Genomic DNA, 13,813 nt, shown 5'->3' on the forward strand with positions numbered 1-13,813 from the left:
ATGACCTGGCTTGGCCACTCTTTGGAAAACAGGATACTGAGCTATATGCACCATTTTTCTGACCCAGTTTGGCTACTCTTATGTTCTTATGTTTTTGTATTTTGCAGTTGGAAAGGTTTGGACAAGCCTTGAAGACTCTATTCAGGAGGGATTTTCCAAAACCGGGAGAAGCAGTGTAGGGTTCTGAAAATGCAGAATGGTTTGGAAGAATCTGTCTGTTCAGCATCAGATATGGTCAGATTATTCACATATGTGATTGATGAACTACTACCTTCCAAGAACACTTGTTAAAGGTAAGGAATTTTGCTTTATTTCAGTGTGTAAGTGATGATTTATTAATATACTATTTATAAGTAAGAATAAATGGTTGGACCAGTGGCTTGGTGCTGTGCATTTCTTTCTAAAAGGTGTCACTGGTTCAATCCCTGAGTCAGGTTTTTGGCTTCGTGGGTCAGCTAGGACTACTGTGGAGGTTGTATGTACATCCCCTGGAGTTGGGAAGAAGTCATGGTCAGGTAACATCTACTGGCTGGATTCAGGGCCCTTATATATATGGTTCCACAAAAAGCATTGATGCATTATTCCTGGCTCCTGACCCAGGACTGGGTATGTTGGGGAAAGAGTATAAAACAGGGGAGGAAAAATCCTCAGGTAGGTGTGAATAAAGGCTCATGGCACTAGATTCCAGCTTTGGTCCCAAATGAGGTAGAAATACAGAGGAGCAAGAGAAAACTGTGAGGCAGGGGCAGACTGACCATTGGGACAGTAGGGAACTCATTTTCCCCTAGGCTCCATCTAGTTTAATCATTTTTGATAGGTGGTTAGTGACCCAGAACGCTGTCCACCCCTGCTGTGATGTAAAAAAAAAAAAGTAAGAAGTAATAGGAACAGAATTAAAGTTATACAATTATCACGTGATAAATTAATTTTAAGAATAACGAGGTTGCCCCACAATAGAGTACTATTCCAATCTTTATTGAATAGAAACTGTACTATATTCAACCTTGAGGATATTTCTTGATACACTAGATCAACCACAGGACTGAATGTTTTTATTGTAGATTTTTATCAAGCATTTAATAGCGGATTCCCAAAATTAGTTATATCAAGTGCTCATTTCCCAGAGTAAAAGTTGAACGTACTCAAAATTACAGGGTTATCTCATTTATTAATATGGAATGTAACATTTATGCAAGATACTGACCCCAAAAAATAAGCAGAGTCACATGAATCAGTCAGGTTTTCAAAGGTTTATTACACCACAGATAGTACAAGACTGTGGTGTGATATTCTGCATAGAGCTAAAGAGATGGCAATTCTGGCTTTAGAAGTTTCATTAGAAGCTGACGAGGATTTTGATTAGTGTAGTAAGATTATTTTTTTCAGGATTTAGATGGGGTTACATTGTAGCACAGAAATCCATATTCAAAAGGTTTATCTAATTAGGTTTTAGGGATTAGCTGGAGAAACTTTCACATTTGAAATCTTGACCCCTATCTCCACATCCAACTCACTAACTAAATCTTCATCCTGGTAAATTGTTTCCCCTGCACAATTTACCCACTTAAAATGAAGCAGTGCTCGAGGAGCAGTTTGACTTTAGACAGACAGCACAAATGTCCATCAAAGGACATCATTTTACCCTTTATTTCATTATTGCCCTAAGAATTACAACCCCTCCTTTTACCAATCATCTATTTCTGTATTAAATGTATTTATTTATATTTATTTATTTGTGTCCCGCACTTTCCCACTAAAAGCAGGCTCAATGCGGCTTACATAGTAATAGGTAACACAGAATTTTGGTATGTAAAGTAAAGAAGTAGTAGTAGTAAATGGATGGGTAGGTAGGTAGAGACGGGTGATAGAGAGAGGAGGGTAAGGTGGGAGATAGATTCTGGGTCAATGTCGTTTTCTCTTCAGTATATGTAAGGTAGATGGGTTCATGAGATTAATCTGAGTCTTTTGGGTAGGCTTGATTGAATAGATGGGTTTTTAGTGCTTTTCTGAATGGTAGGTGGTCATGGATTGCTCGGATAGGTCTAGGGAGAGCGTTCCATAGAAGGCTGCCCAGGAAGGAGAAATTGGATCCATAATAAGTTTTGTACTTGAGACCTTTACAGCTGGGGTAGTGCAGGTTGAGGTATATTGTTGGGATATGCATAAGTGGGGGATTGGTTATGGGGCACAAGCTAGAATGTCAATATTCTTATACTAAACCTTCATTGTAAGTGCAGTTACAGGAGATAAGCATTCTTCTGATCTTCTGGAGAAGAAGGCATAACCAGTAATGATTCTTTTCATATTCATGTATTTTGTTATTTAGCCTATCCTATTGAAAATGCCTAGGGCGGGTTCCATTAAAACATTCATTATTCCATTGCTGCATGCTAACCCTTTACTAAATGGGCCCCTTAGAATGCTATATACAATTCTAGAGAATGCACCTTTAAAAAGATAAACAGAATCAACTCAGTCCAGAGAGTAGTTATTAAAATGGTCAGTGGTCTTCATCATAAAGCATACTTAAAGATCTCATTATGAATACTTTTGAAGAAATGTGGGAGAGGGGAGATATGATAGAGACATTTAAATACTTCTGTACACAGGAGGCAGACCTCTTTCAATTGAAAGGAAGCTCTGGAATAAAGGTGCATATGATAAACATGAAAGAGGATAGAATCAGGGATAATCTAAGGAAATATTTCTTCATGGAAATTATGATAAATGCGTGGAACAGCCTGTCAGTGGAGGTGGTAGAGACAGGGACTGTATCTGAATTCAAGGAAGCGTGTGACAGGCAGAGAGGATCTCTAAGGGAAAAGGAAAGAATAGTGGAGATTTAGTTGATATGAATGGGCATACTGGATTGGCCATATGATCTTTTATCTGCTAACATTTTCTGTTCTCTATAACTGCCTTTTGTGTTTGATAATGATATTTGTTCAGCCAAGGAGGCTTTTTTTCTGCACAGAAAGTAGCCTGATTTTTCTTAATAGGAATTCATATGTTTATGTTTAATTCAAGATTCTGTCTGCACATTGGTACCCTCTAAAGAATACACTTCTGTGAAATGAAATACTAAGTTTAAATGATTTTAGGGGTGAATGAGTGATCCTTTCATTGTGTGAACACCTGCAATCATATTATCTTGTTTTTGCCCTCTTTATTTACTTAATATAATTTTGTTAATGGCCTTTTCAGTTGTAGCTCAAGGTGAGCTAAATTCAGGTATTTCCCTGCCCCTAGAGGGTTAACAATCTAAGGGGACCTTTTACCAAGGCGCACTAGGGCTTATCACGCAGGTAGCGAGTGGCAAAACAGTACTACCGCTGGGCACACCCAGGTGCCCTACTGTAGTTTTGGTTTTGCTACACGCTGTTTCCCATGCTAGAAAATAATTTTTATTTTCTAGCATGGGGGTGTGGAGTAGGCTTTCCCAGTGGTATTCGGGCAGTGTGGGCACATTGCCAAGTTTTTCCTAATTACTGCATGAGTAGTGTGCTAAATAAGAGGTGGTAAGGGCTCAGGTGGTAATGGCCACACTCTAATTTGGAAATAAGCGTGTGGCCATTAACCCATTAGTGCCTTATGTTCCCATAATAATGGCTTATTTTGGAAACATTGGGCACTAAAGGGTTAATAGAACAAATTGAAATTCGTCCATCTTTGAGCCATGCTAAAAAGTGGTGGAGTGCGAGGGGAAACCTATGTTGTAGCATGGCTTAATAAAAGAATCCCTTTTACCTGAGGCAATAGAGGGTTAAGTGACTTGCCCCAAGGTCACAAGGAGCCACAGTGGGATTTGAATCAGGTTTCCCTGGTTCTCAGCCTGCTGACTCCTTAGCATTCACATTAGCAGAGATCCTGTTTTTCACAATGTTTGTAAAACCTTTGCTGGGAATATCAAAAGTATTTTTCTATCTGCTCTAGCTACATGATCTGCAACTCTGCTCTGCGTTTCTTTAGCTCCCTGAATACCCTACTAAAACAGTTTGCCTTATGTTGTGCTTCTCGTTATATGAATTTGTTTCTCAAGAGACCCTTTTCCTTGGGGACAATATCTCCAGATAGGTTAATTTTGCATATAATGTGGCAGTAATGAACCTCACTCCTAAGGAATGGTATGTGGAGCAATTTCTCAGTCTCTTTGATTTACTGCAAATGATTGCTGGAGTACTTGCACCTTGTCAAAGAGAGCTTCCTTCTAGAATTCATAGGATGCATTATTATCATAAGTAGCATATCGAGGAAATTCCTTTTTAAAAAGCTTATGGCACCTAGGATGATATGGAATACTTATGTCTTTTCTGCCACATTTTCTCAGCCTCTAACTGCACTTCATAGTAATAGAGAATCTTCTTCCTCCACACGATGCACAAAATAATTACTCAGCACTGACATTTCTATTATCAATAGCATTCTTGTATTTTCTCCTTTACCACTATGTCCAGTTTCCTTGCATTAAACTGTTTATCAGTTAGAATTGCAATGTCCCAAATGAACATAACCTTTTCATTCTCTAAAGTTCTCTCAGATTTATGATCCCATTTGTTTTTTGGTATAGTTTTCTCTTTATAGCTTAATAGCGTAATTTTATAGAGCTTTTTTCTGTGTGTAAAGCATACTAATATAAGAATTATCATACTGGGTCAGACCATCTAGCCTAATATCCCGCTTATAACAGTGGCTAAACCAGATCACAAGAACCTGGCAGAATCCGAAAAAGTAGCAAGATTCTATGCTACCTACTTCCAGAGATTAGCATTGTTTTATTTCCCCGGTTTTACCTTAACAATGGTTTATAGACTTTACCTCCAAGAATTCATCCAAATCTTTTTTAAACCCAGCTATGCTAACTGCTTTTACCATATGCTCTGGCAGCGAGTTCAGTAAGTTTTGATTTTTGTCATTACTTTCTTGACTGCATGAATCATCTTGACTGGGAGCTTTGAGTCAACAAGGTTTTACTTTTCTGTACTGAGACTTTCCTTCCCAACTTTGTACTTTGATGTGCCCAAATGTGGATTATTTGAAAATCTGTATATCTGTTTTTCAAGGGTGTCCAGTATTTTTGCTTAAAATTATAAAAGGGAGGACAGAAGCTATTTAGGCCTCTTGCTGCATGCTACTATTCTATCACATGTAAATTATCAATGCAGAGGATAGATAAACAGAGTTGGATGTTTTACTTCTAAATCGTTGTACTGCTGCTTTTTTTTTCATATCTGTCAGGCTACAAAATTAGCTGTTTGAAATTGGAAGCTGCCCTCTTTAGTAACTTAGGAAAGGATAACTTGCTTGGAAATGATGTACCTTAAAGACTGGAAAAAGCAGTCTTGATTAATTTGAGAAAAAAATGGAAAACTTCAGGAAGTTACTTCAAAGCAAGTCTTCATTATATCTATTGTGGTGGGGTGGACTGGAGGCTATTCAGATGTCTACTATATCTCAAATTATGGACTAATCCCACCACCGCCAACTCCAGGCTCCGCTCATTCTGCCTCGCCTCACCCTATGCTTGGAACAACCTTCCTGAGCCCTTACATCAAGCCCCCTCCCTGCCCGTCTTCAAGTCTTTGCTTAAAGCCCACCTCTTCAATGCTGCGTTCGGCACCTAACCCTTACCGTTCAGTGAATCCAGACTGCCCCAATTTGACTGCCCCTATCGGACCGACCGTTCACTTGTCTATTAGATTGTAAGCTCTTTGAGCAGGGACTGTCTCTCTTTGTTAAATTGTACAGCACTGCGTAACCCTAGTAGCGCTCTAGAAATGTTAAGTAGTAGTAGTTTACAAAGCCACACTAGTGGCTGCTGGTGTGGTAATGCTGACACAGCCCATTCATTTTGAATGGACTGTGTCAGCATTGCCGCATGGCAGCTGCTTTCACAGGTTTGTAAACGGGGGTAAATATGTTGCCCATATATTTTCCAGGTAATTTTTATGAGAAAATAGACTGAGTTACTCAAAAAAATAATAAACCTCCATATATTACAAAGAGATGAGTGAGGTCAGCTTTCTAATTCTTCACCTTATATCTGTCTACTGTAGTAACAAGGTGAATTGTCACTACATAATTAGAGGAAGCATGTGATACTTGACGGTTGGAGTTGAACAGAACTTGTTGTTCCTCTTTCCCTGTATTATTTTCTAGAGATGGTTCCTATAAAAAAAAATGTTATAGAAAAAAAAAATCAATATCATCAATATTAACATATACAACATTGCAGAAATTTGATTCTTTGAAAATTGAGATAGTATCAATATACTTCTTTGGCGTAGTTGGGAGCAGTTTTCAAAGTGCTTGCATTGATTGGACTCCCATGGTTTTACAGTAGGTACAGAGTTACATGGGAAGTAAACTATGGATGCACTGTCTCCATATTGGAGTAACTCACTGTCTATTTTGAGAACTATTTTTAATGCAATTTACATTGGTAATAAGACTTCCTTACGTAAATTGGCTGTCTGAAAATTGTCCTCCTTCAATTCAGCTAAAAGTATACATGTTCAGTAATATACTTACTTTTGGCCACATTTAGGGGAGGTGTTCAAGGTAATGATTTTGGATGCAACTAGAAAATAATGTGCACACATTGTATTTTCATTTGTCTGCATAGTATTTTCTTGGAAAATCTACCCACATATAAAGCAAGTGCAAAAGTCTGATCATTTTTACCCATAGAAATGTTCAAAATGAATGTACATGCTTGTTTTCTCTTTGAATTTGGAGCAAAAAGGCCATCATTTTTAGATCTTGTGTAAATGTCAAGGGCAGTGCCTTTCAGAATTCGTTTCAAGAGAAGTCTATGTACATAGAATGTAGAGATTGGAATTGAGACATCCAGGTTGGAACATTCAGAATTCCGGCAGTATTTTAGAAAAGGTTCTGCTGAAGCAAAATGTTTTCTAAAATACCTTCAGGAGTGTTCATGTATTTGCCAGCATGCACAATGGAACTAGCTATTTTAGAAATATATTCATCGATAAAATGAGCACCATGAGCTCAGCAGTTTCCATGTGAAATGGAACCACATCCAAGTGTAGCTGTCCCATTTTACAAACCTACATGTGGAAGTGTCACCAATTACATACAGAGGCTGCAATTTTAATATAGTTTCATTTTAGGGGTGGACATAAACAACTGGGCATTAAGGAGAATGACTTCTTTAATTCCTTGTGTAAAAACCTGGTCAAAGCCAGCAGTATTTTAAAATCTGTGCATGGCTTTGAGCTATATAAAACCTCATGGGAATAGTTTTCTTCATATACATGTAAATTTATGCCCCTTCCCCAACCATTCCCCCTTGAAATCTTGGTGTGGTGTGGATCTCCACGTGTAAATAGCTGCTTTCTAAAATTGCTATTTGTACATGTGTGCGATCTACATGTGTAAATGCTGCTATTTGCACATGGAGATCCTTCTAACATATCCCCCTTAATCTGCTAAGGGATTGTGAAAACAACGTTTTGTTTCTTTTTTGTGTTTTTCTGAAATTCCATATACTAAAACTGGTTTCCACTATGCTAATATGTGCTGTAAAGAAACAAAAGGGAAAAAATCACATTCTATCATCTTCATCTGAACCCAGAAACTCTATATCTGATGACTTAGAAGTGGAGGGCCACTCAGACCAATGAAAATCTTAATAAAGTCAGGAAAGACTTCTACAAATAAAGCTGCCTATATCATATGGAGAATGTGTGTTTTCTGGTGTCAGAAGAGGAACATCTCTGTCACTAATGTTTTCTTTGAAATTTAATTCAGAATTTATATACAGCAATCTACAAATAACACCTTTATAGTAGTTGGCATATGATGCCCAGTGGGTGAGAGGGATTTTTCTTTCTACCAAAGGGAAATAACGTATTTGAAGATAACAAAGTTGTCTAAGCTTCCAAGACGATGTTTAAATCCATTTTCAAAGGCAATAATGAAACTACTTTTGGGACTCTTGGTCTCAGATTCTTTTGTTCTCAACAATCAAAGTGGTTTTCCTGATGGTGATCTGTTTGATAAATGTGAGGAAGCTGTAGGCACAGTCTTCCATTTTGCTTTCTTTAAGCCTATAGTAAATATGGCAGTTTTTAGGACAGTTCCAAGGTTAGTTCCAAAGGTGAATCATTGTTTCATTTAATTCCAGAGTTTGTCTTACCTGCCTTATGCCTAGAGCCCAAGTTTCCTTTAAAAGAAAATGCTTATGCTGTCTGGATTTTTAGGTGTTTTACCATTTTATTGCAGAGGGAAATCAGATAGTTCTTTGTTTTCTTTGATGTGAACAAGAATGGTAATTTAACTTCTAAGACATCTATTGCCAGTAGATTAAACATTGTATATTCAAGGCCTACAAGGCAGAGAATATTTTGACCCAGTGCTTTTTGAGGATTTATACAACATGAGCTGCAGCAATTTCACAAACAAAAAGAATGGTTACATCTGAGTCAGTAATCTGACTTGCAGGTGGAAGTCCCTACATACCTGTACTCAACATTATTGTTTTGATAAGTAGTCATCATCTGGTTCCTGCTGAACCTACATACTTTTGAATGTACTTTACTAAAGTGTTCTTTTTAAACCTTGAGTCTTCTAGAAAAGTTACTGTTTTATCTTTGGTTTCCAATTATATAAGGAATAATGTTTGTCTTTTGCTTTGTGATTTTTTTTTTCTTGCTTCCCTTTTGCCTTCTGATTGCCAGGCTCCCAGCAGAGTTCAGTCTTGTTGCAGCTTTGATTGAAAATTGCTTCTAGACAATGCTGCTAGCCTGCAAAATAGGAGGAGATGACATGAGGGCACCCCACTGATCTCCTTTTCATTTTGTTGGTTCTGATCTTCTAGTGAGTCTTTAAAGAGGCACTGACAAGGGAGGAAAGCAGAAACAAGAGAGGGAATTTGAGAGCGGGAATATAGGAGTGGTGAGAGAGAGAGGATGAGGCTATATGGTGGTCAGGAAGTAAAGATGCTGGATGGGAAGGGGTGAGTTGGGAGAAGGTGAGAGTAGAGGTGAGGGGGATTGGTTTGAGAAAAGAGGTGAGCTTGAGAAATGAGAAAGGGAGGATGATCTGGTGGGATGATCTTGGGGGCAGGTGAGAAAGAAAAGAGAATTTTCATTTCAAATTTTTATTCTGCCCTTCCGATGTATGACTCAATTGAAAGTAGATCACAACAAGAAGGTCTCCCTGTCCCACAACATTGGGGATGAACCTAGAGGTAGGGTTGGGTGCAAAGATATGAGCCTAATAATGGGATTTGGGGAGGGGGTAAGAGGATCAGCCATGAGGGATTTAAGGAAGGTAAGTGGAGAGAATTAGTCTAGTGGAGGCTTGTCCAAGTTTAGTCCTTAAGGTTGCAAACAGGCCAGGTTTTCACAACATCCCCAATGAATATGCGTGAGAGAGATTTTGCATGCATACTATGTCCATTATATGCAAATCTCTGTCATGATATTCATTAGGGACATTCTGAAAATCTGCTCTGCTTGCAGTACTTGAGGATTGAACTTGGACAAGCAGGCTAAGAATCGAGAAAACCGAGGTCCAATCCTGCTTTTCCCACTGATATTTCTTGTGACCCTAGGCACTTAAACTTGAAAAACAGGGGAAAATCTTTGTAATGTATATAGCAGCCAAGGGAGCTAAGGTGGTCAGAAAGAAGAGGAATAACCCAAGAATGTCACCAAGCCAATTTTATTGAACACTAGTAAAAAAAAGGCCCGTTTTTGACAGAAATGAAACGGGTGCTAGCAAGGTTTTCCTCAGAGTGTGTATGTTTGAGAGAGAGTGTGTGTCAGAGAGAGACAGTGTGTGTGTGTGTGTGTGTTTGTGTGTGTGTGTGTGTGTGTTTGTGTGTGAGAGAGAGAGTGTGTGAGAGACAGAGTGTCTGTGTGTGTGTGACAGAGAGAGAGAGTGTGTCAGAGAGAGTGTATGTGAGAGACAGTGAGTGTGTGCCCCCCTCTCGCAGGGCCCACCTCCCCACCCCACCACTCTGGTCTCAGGACCTCCTCCCACCTCCCTCTCCCCTGCCCCCCCCTGCAGCCACCCATGTCCAGCGACCCTCCCCTCCCCCTGCCCCCCTCCAGTCACCCATGTCCAGCGACCCTCCCCTTCTCCTCCCCCCTGCCCCCCTCCAGCCACCCATGTCCAGCGACCCTCCCCTCCCCCCCCCCCCCCCGCGCATCAAACCCCCTCGCCACCTGCAGCTGCCACTAGAAACGCTGTCTGGCCGCTGCTGCTTCTCCTGTTGAGCAGCAGCGGCCGCTACAAAAAGAAAAAAAGCAATAAATGTTTTTAAACATTAAGCGCGGCACCACAGACAGCCATCAGGCATTGGCTTTCGGCTCTGCAGCCGCTCCTCCTCTCGCCTCTCACGTCACCGCACTCCTCCGGGGTCTTACTCCAGTGTGCGTTGCTGTGCTTGATGTTTAAAAACATTTATGGCTTTTTTTCTTTTTGTAGCGGTCGCTGCTGCTCAGCAAGAGAAGCAGCAGTGGCCAGACAGCGTTACCAGTGGCAGCTATGGGTGGTGAGGGGGTTGATGTGCTTGGGGGGGGGGGGTTGATGTGTTTCGGGGGGGGGGCTTGGGTGATGCGCTGAGGGGGTGAAACATTTATGGCTTTTTTTCTTTTTGCAGCGGCCGTTGCTGCTCAACAGGAGAAGCAGCAGCATCCGCACAGTGTTACCAGTGGCAGCTACGGGTGGCGAGGGGGTTGATGTGCTTGGGGGGAGGGGTTGATTTGTTTTGGGGTGGGAGGGGGGTGTTTGATGTGCCGGGGGGGCTTGGGTGATGCACCGAGGGGATGTTTGAGCGGCACACTCACAGCTGATTCCCAGGCAGGGGGAGGAGTAGGGAAACACGCGGAGCAAGTTGCTCCGTTTGTTTCCCTACTTCCCCTGCCTGGGAATCAGCTGTGAGTGATGTCAGCCTGGCTACGGAGCCTAGCTCAGCAACTCCAGGAGCCACGGACACAGGCAGCTACTTTAGAACGTTGGTAGTGAGAATTAGTATATAGGATGTCCAACGTTTGGCACAATTGCCTACTTCAAGGTTGTAAAAACACATGTGAATATATTGTGCTCTTAGTGTGTTTATTTTGTACATCGTTTAATTTACAAAGAAAACCAAGAAACCAACTTAATGGGCATAAATAGTGGGATAAAAAGCAAATCTTTTCTATACATACATTTACCCTCCAGTTCTCAAAGAAATGAGTAGCTTAATAACTGAACAGCATTGTGTTTTACAACTCCTGGTCAAAAACATAATTGAATTGGTTAGTGTTTCCAAAAAGACATCTGTCACAAAAAGAACCTCACAGGCTTAATCCAGATATTTGCTCTTGTTGTTAAAAATGAAATTGAAGTAATTACTGTTATCACAAAGACATCTGCACCAAAAGAAACTCTCAGGCTTGATCCCTGGACCCTTTTCAGGGAAGGGCTAGCAAATTGCCATCTAAAGACACTAAAAGCATTGTATTTAATAACCTAACAATGTGTACCTCAGGTACAACTTATTTCTTTGTCCAAGTGGATTTACAAGCTAGCGTGTATATCAGTTTGTCATCTGCCTTGATCTTGGATTTGGAAAAGACAAGTAATTAAATCTAAATCTAAAATCCACTAAGAGAAAAACTAGTAGGGGGTGAGACTGGATAATCCTGGAATGTTGATAGAGAAAAAGGTGAGCCTGAGGGGAGGAGAAGGGGTGACTGAGATATAGCGAGAAGATAGTTGGATAGGAAAAATGGTGTGTGTTGGCAAATATATTAGAGATTATGAGAACAAAGGTGAATTTTATGCTACTGTTTCCAAGGTAATCAATAGTTAAAAGGAATGGTTCTATAAAGTGAACTGGTTATTGCGAAAGTATAGAAAAGGTGGTAATCCAGTGGTTGAGTTTAAATGTAGTGATGTGGTAATTTTTTTAAATCAACAATTAGAACTGTAACCTGAAAAAAAAAAAGAGAAAAATGATGTTTAAATGTTATGAACCAACACCCAAGCAACAAGGAAGGATCCCCTACGGAAACAATGTATATACCAACAAAGTAGGGAAGGGACGTAGGTCAACCAATAACAAGAAGGACTCCAGAGGTAGGTAAACAAAAGTCTTTATTACCTGAAGGCAGATACAATGGCCTCAATATGGTTTCATGTTTTGGCAACAGTATTCCTGCTCCAGGAGTCTAAGTATCTGTAAAACTGTCACCTACCTCTGGAGTCCTACTTTGTTATTGGTTGACCTATAACCCTTCCCTACTTTGTTTAAATGGTATGATCAGGAGATGAAGAGCATTAGAATTATTCTCTTGAGTTTTATTCTCCTCCTTTAGAACAAATAGGGAAAGCCTAGAAAGGTTAAATCCCTTAATCTTGTCATTCTGCATCTAGCAGCATTGTGTTATTAGAGGTAGGTCTCGTCAGACAAATCTGATTAATATCTTTGACTAGGTTACCAGACATTTGGATCAAGGGAGAGTGCTAGATGGAGTATACTTAGATTATAGCAAAACTTTTGACACAGTTCTTCATAGGCAACTTATAAATAAACTGAGTGCCTTCAGTATAGACCCTAAAGTGACTGACGTGTTAGGAACTAGTTGAATGGAAGGTGAAAAAGGGCAGAGCCATAGCAAGCTATGTGCAGGCAATGCAGCTGCACAGGGCGCAAGGAAGACGGGGGACCAAAATTGTATCCTATCCATTGCCTTTCCTACTTGGCTACGATGCGGTGGGCGGGATAGGAGCTCTAGGGGGCGTGTTACATAGAGTGCATTTCCAGCTCGGGATGGCCCTTACAAGGAGTAGTAGTAAATGGAGTTCACCCTGGGGAAAAGGACATTACCAGTTATGTGCTGCAAGGACCAGTTCTTGATCCAGTTCTTTTTAACATTTTTTGTAGAGATGTTGTGGAAGGACTGTCTTGTAAGGTTTGCTTCTTTGTGGATGACACCAAAATATGTAATATGGTAGATACCTCCAGTGATGTGGCTTACATGAGTAGCTTAAAGAATGGTCTGGAACTTAGCAGCTAAGATTTAATGCTAAAAATGCAGGGTCATGCATTTGGGCTACAAAAACCCGAGTGAGTGGTACAGTAGGGGGTGAAGTACTTCTGTTTACAAGAGAAGAATGGGACTTGTATGTGATCATATCTAATGATTTTAAGGTGGCCAAACAGGTATAAAAGGTGACAGCAAAAGCCAAAAAGATGCTTAGATGCATAGGGAGAGGAATGACCAGCCAGAAGAAGGAGGTTATAGTGTCTATGTGTACAGTTCTGGAGACCACATCTGAATGATGTAATAAATAAATAAATGAGATATAAATAGGATGGAGTCGGTTCAAAGAGTGGCTACTAAAATGGTCAGTGGTCTTCATCATAAAGCATACAGGGACAGACTTAAATATCTCAATATGTATACTATCAACTCATCTGGGTTCTTTAATTCCACTATAGATACACGTATTTCTTAACCATTCCACAGCAACTATGCCATATACAAAACTTTATTATTGAATTTTAATTATTACAAACTCTTATTAAAGTATATATCCACCAAATCACAACCTTTGTTTCCCTCATCCATTACCATTCATTCCTTCATACCTTCATGCATACATCACCCCCCAAGCAATTAAATTGGGGACACTATCAGGCTTATTTTTGGAAGAGAAGGACACCCATCTTTCGACACAAATCGGAAGATGGGTGTCCTTCTCACAGGGTCACCCAAATCGGCATAATTGAAAGCCGATTTTGGGCGTCCCCAACTGCTTTCCGTCGCGGCGACGACCACAGTTCACCGGGGCG

The 13,813-nt window shown here is 40.2% G+C and overlaps 1 protein-coding gene across 5 annotated transcripts in view; it reads left to right on the plus strand.

Moving 5' to 3' along the window:
* Positions 1–13,813, plus strand: part of NDST2 (N-deacetylase and N-sulfotransferase 2) — a 619,227-nt gene that overhangs the window by 439,295 nt on the left and 166,119 nt on the right. For all 5 annotated transcript variants that reach the window (XM_030203391.1, XM_030203392.1, XM_030203393.1 and 2 more), the window contains one exon: positions 108–293. The gene's annotated coding sequence lies outside the window, so the exon portion shown is untranslated. The remainder of the gene's footprint in view (positions 1–107; positions 294–13,813) is intronic.

The sequence above is a fragment of the Microcaecilia unicolor genome, chromosome 5, assembly GCF_901765095.1.
Source record: "Microcaecilia unicolor chromosome 5, aMicUni1.1, whole genome shotgun sequence".
In the NCBI taxonomy this organism is placed as follows: Eukaryota; Metazoa; Chordata; class Amphibia; order Gymnophiona; family Siphonopidae; genus Microcaecilia; species Microcaecilia unicolor.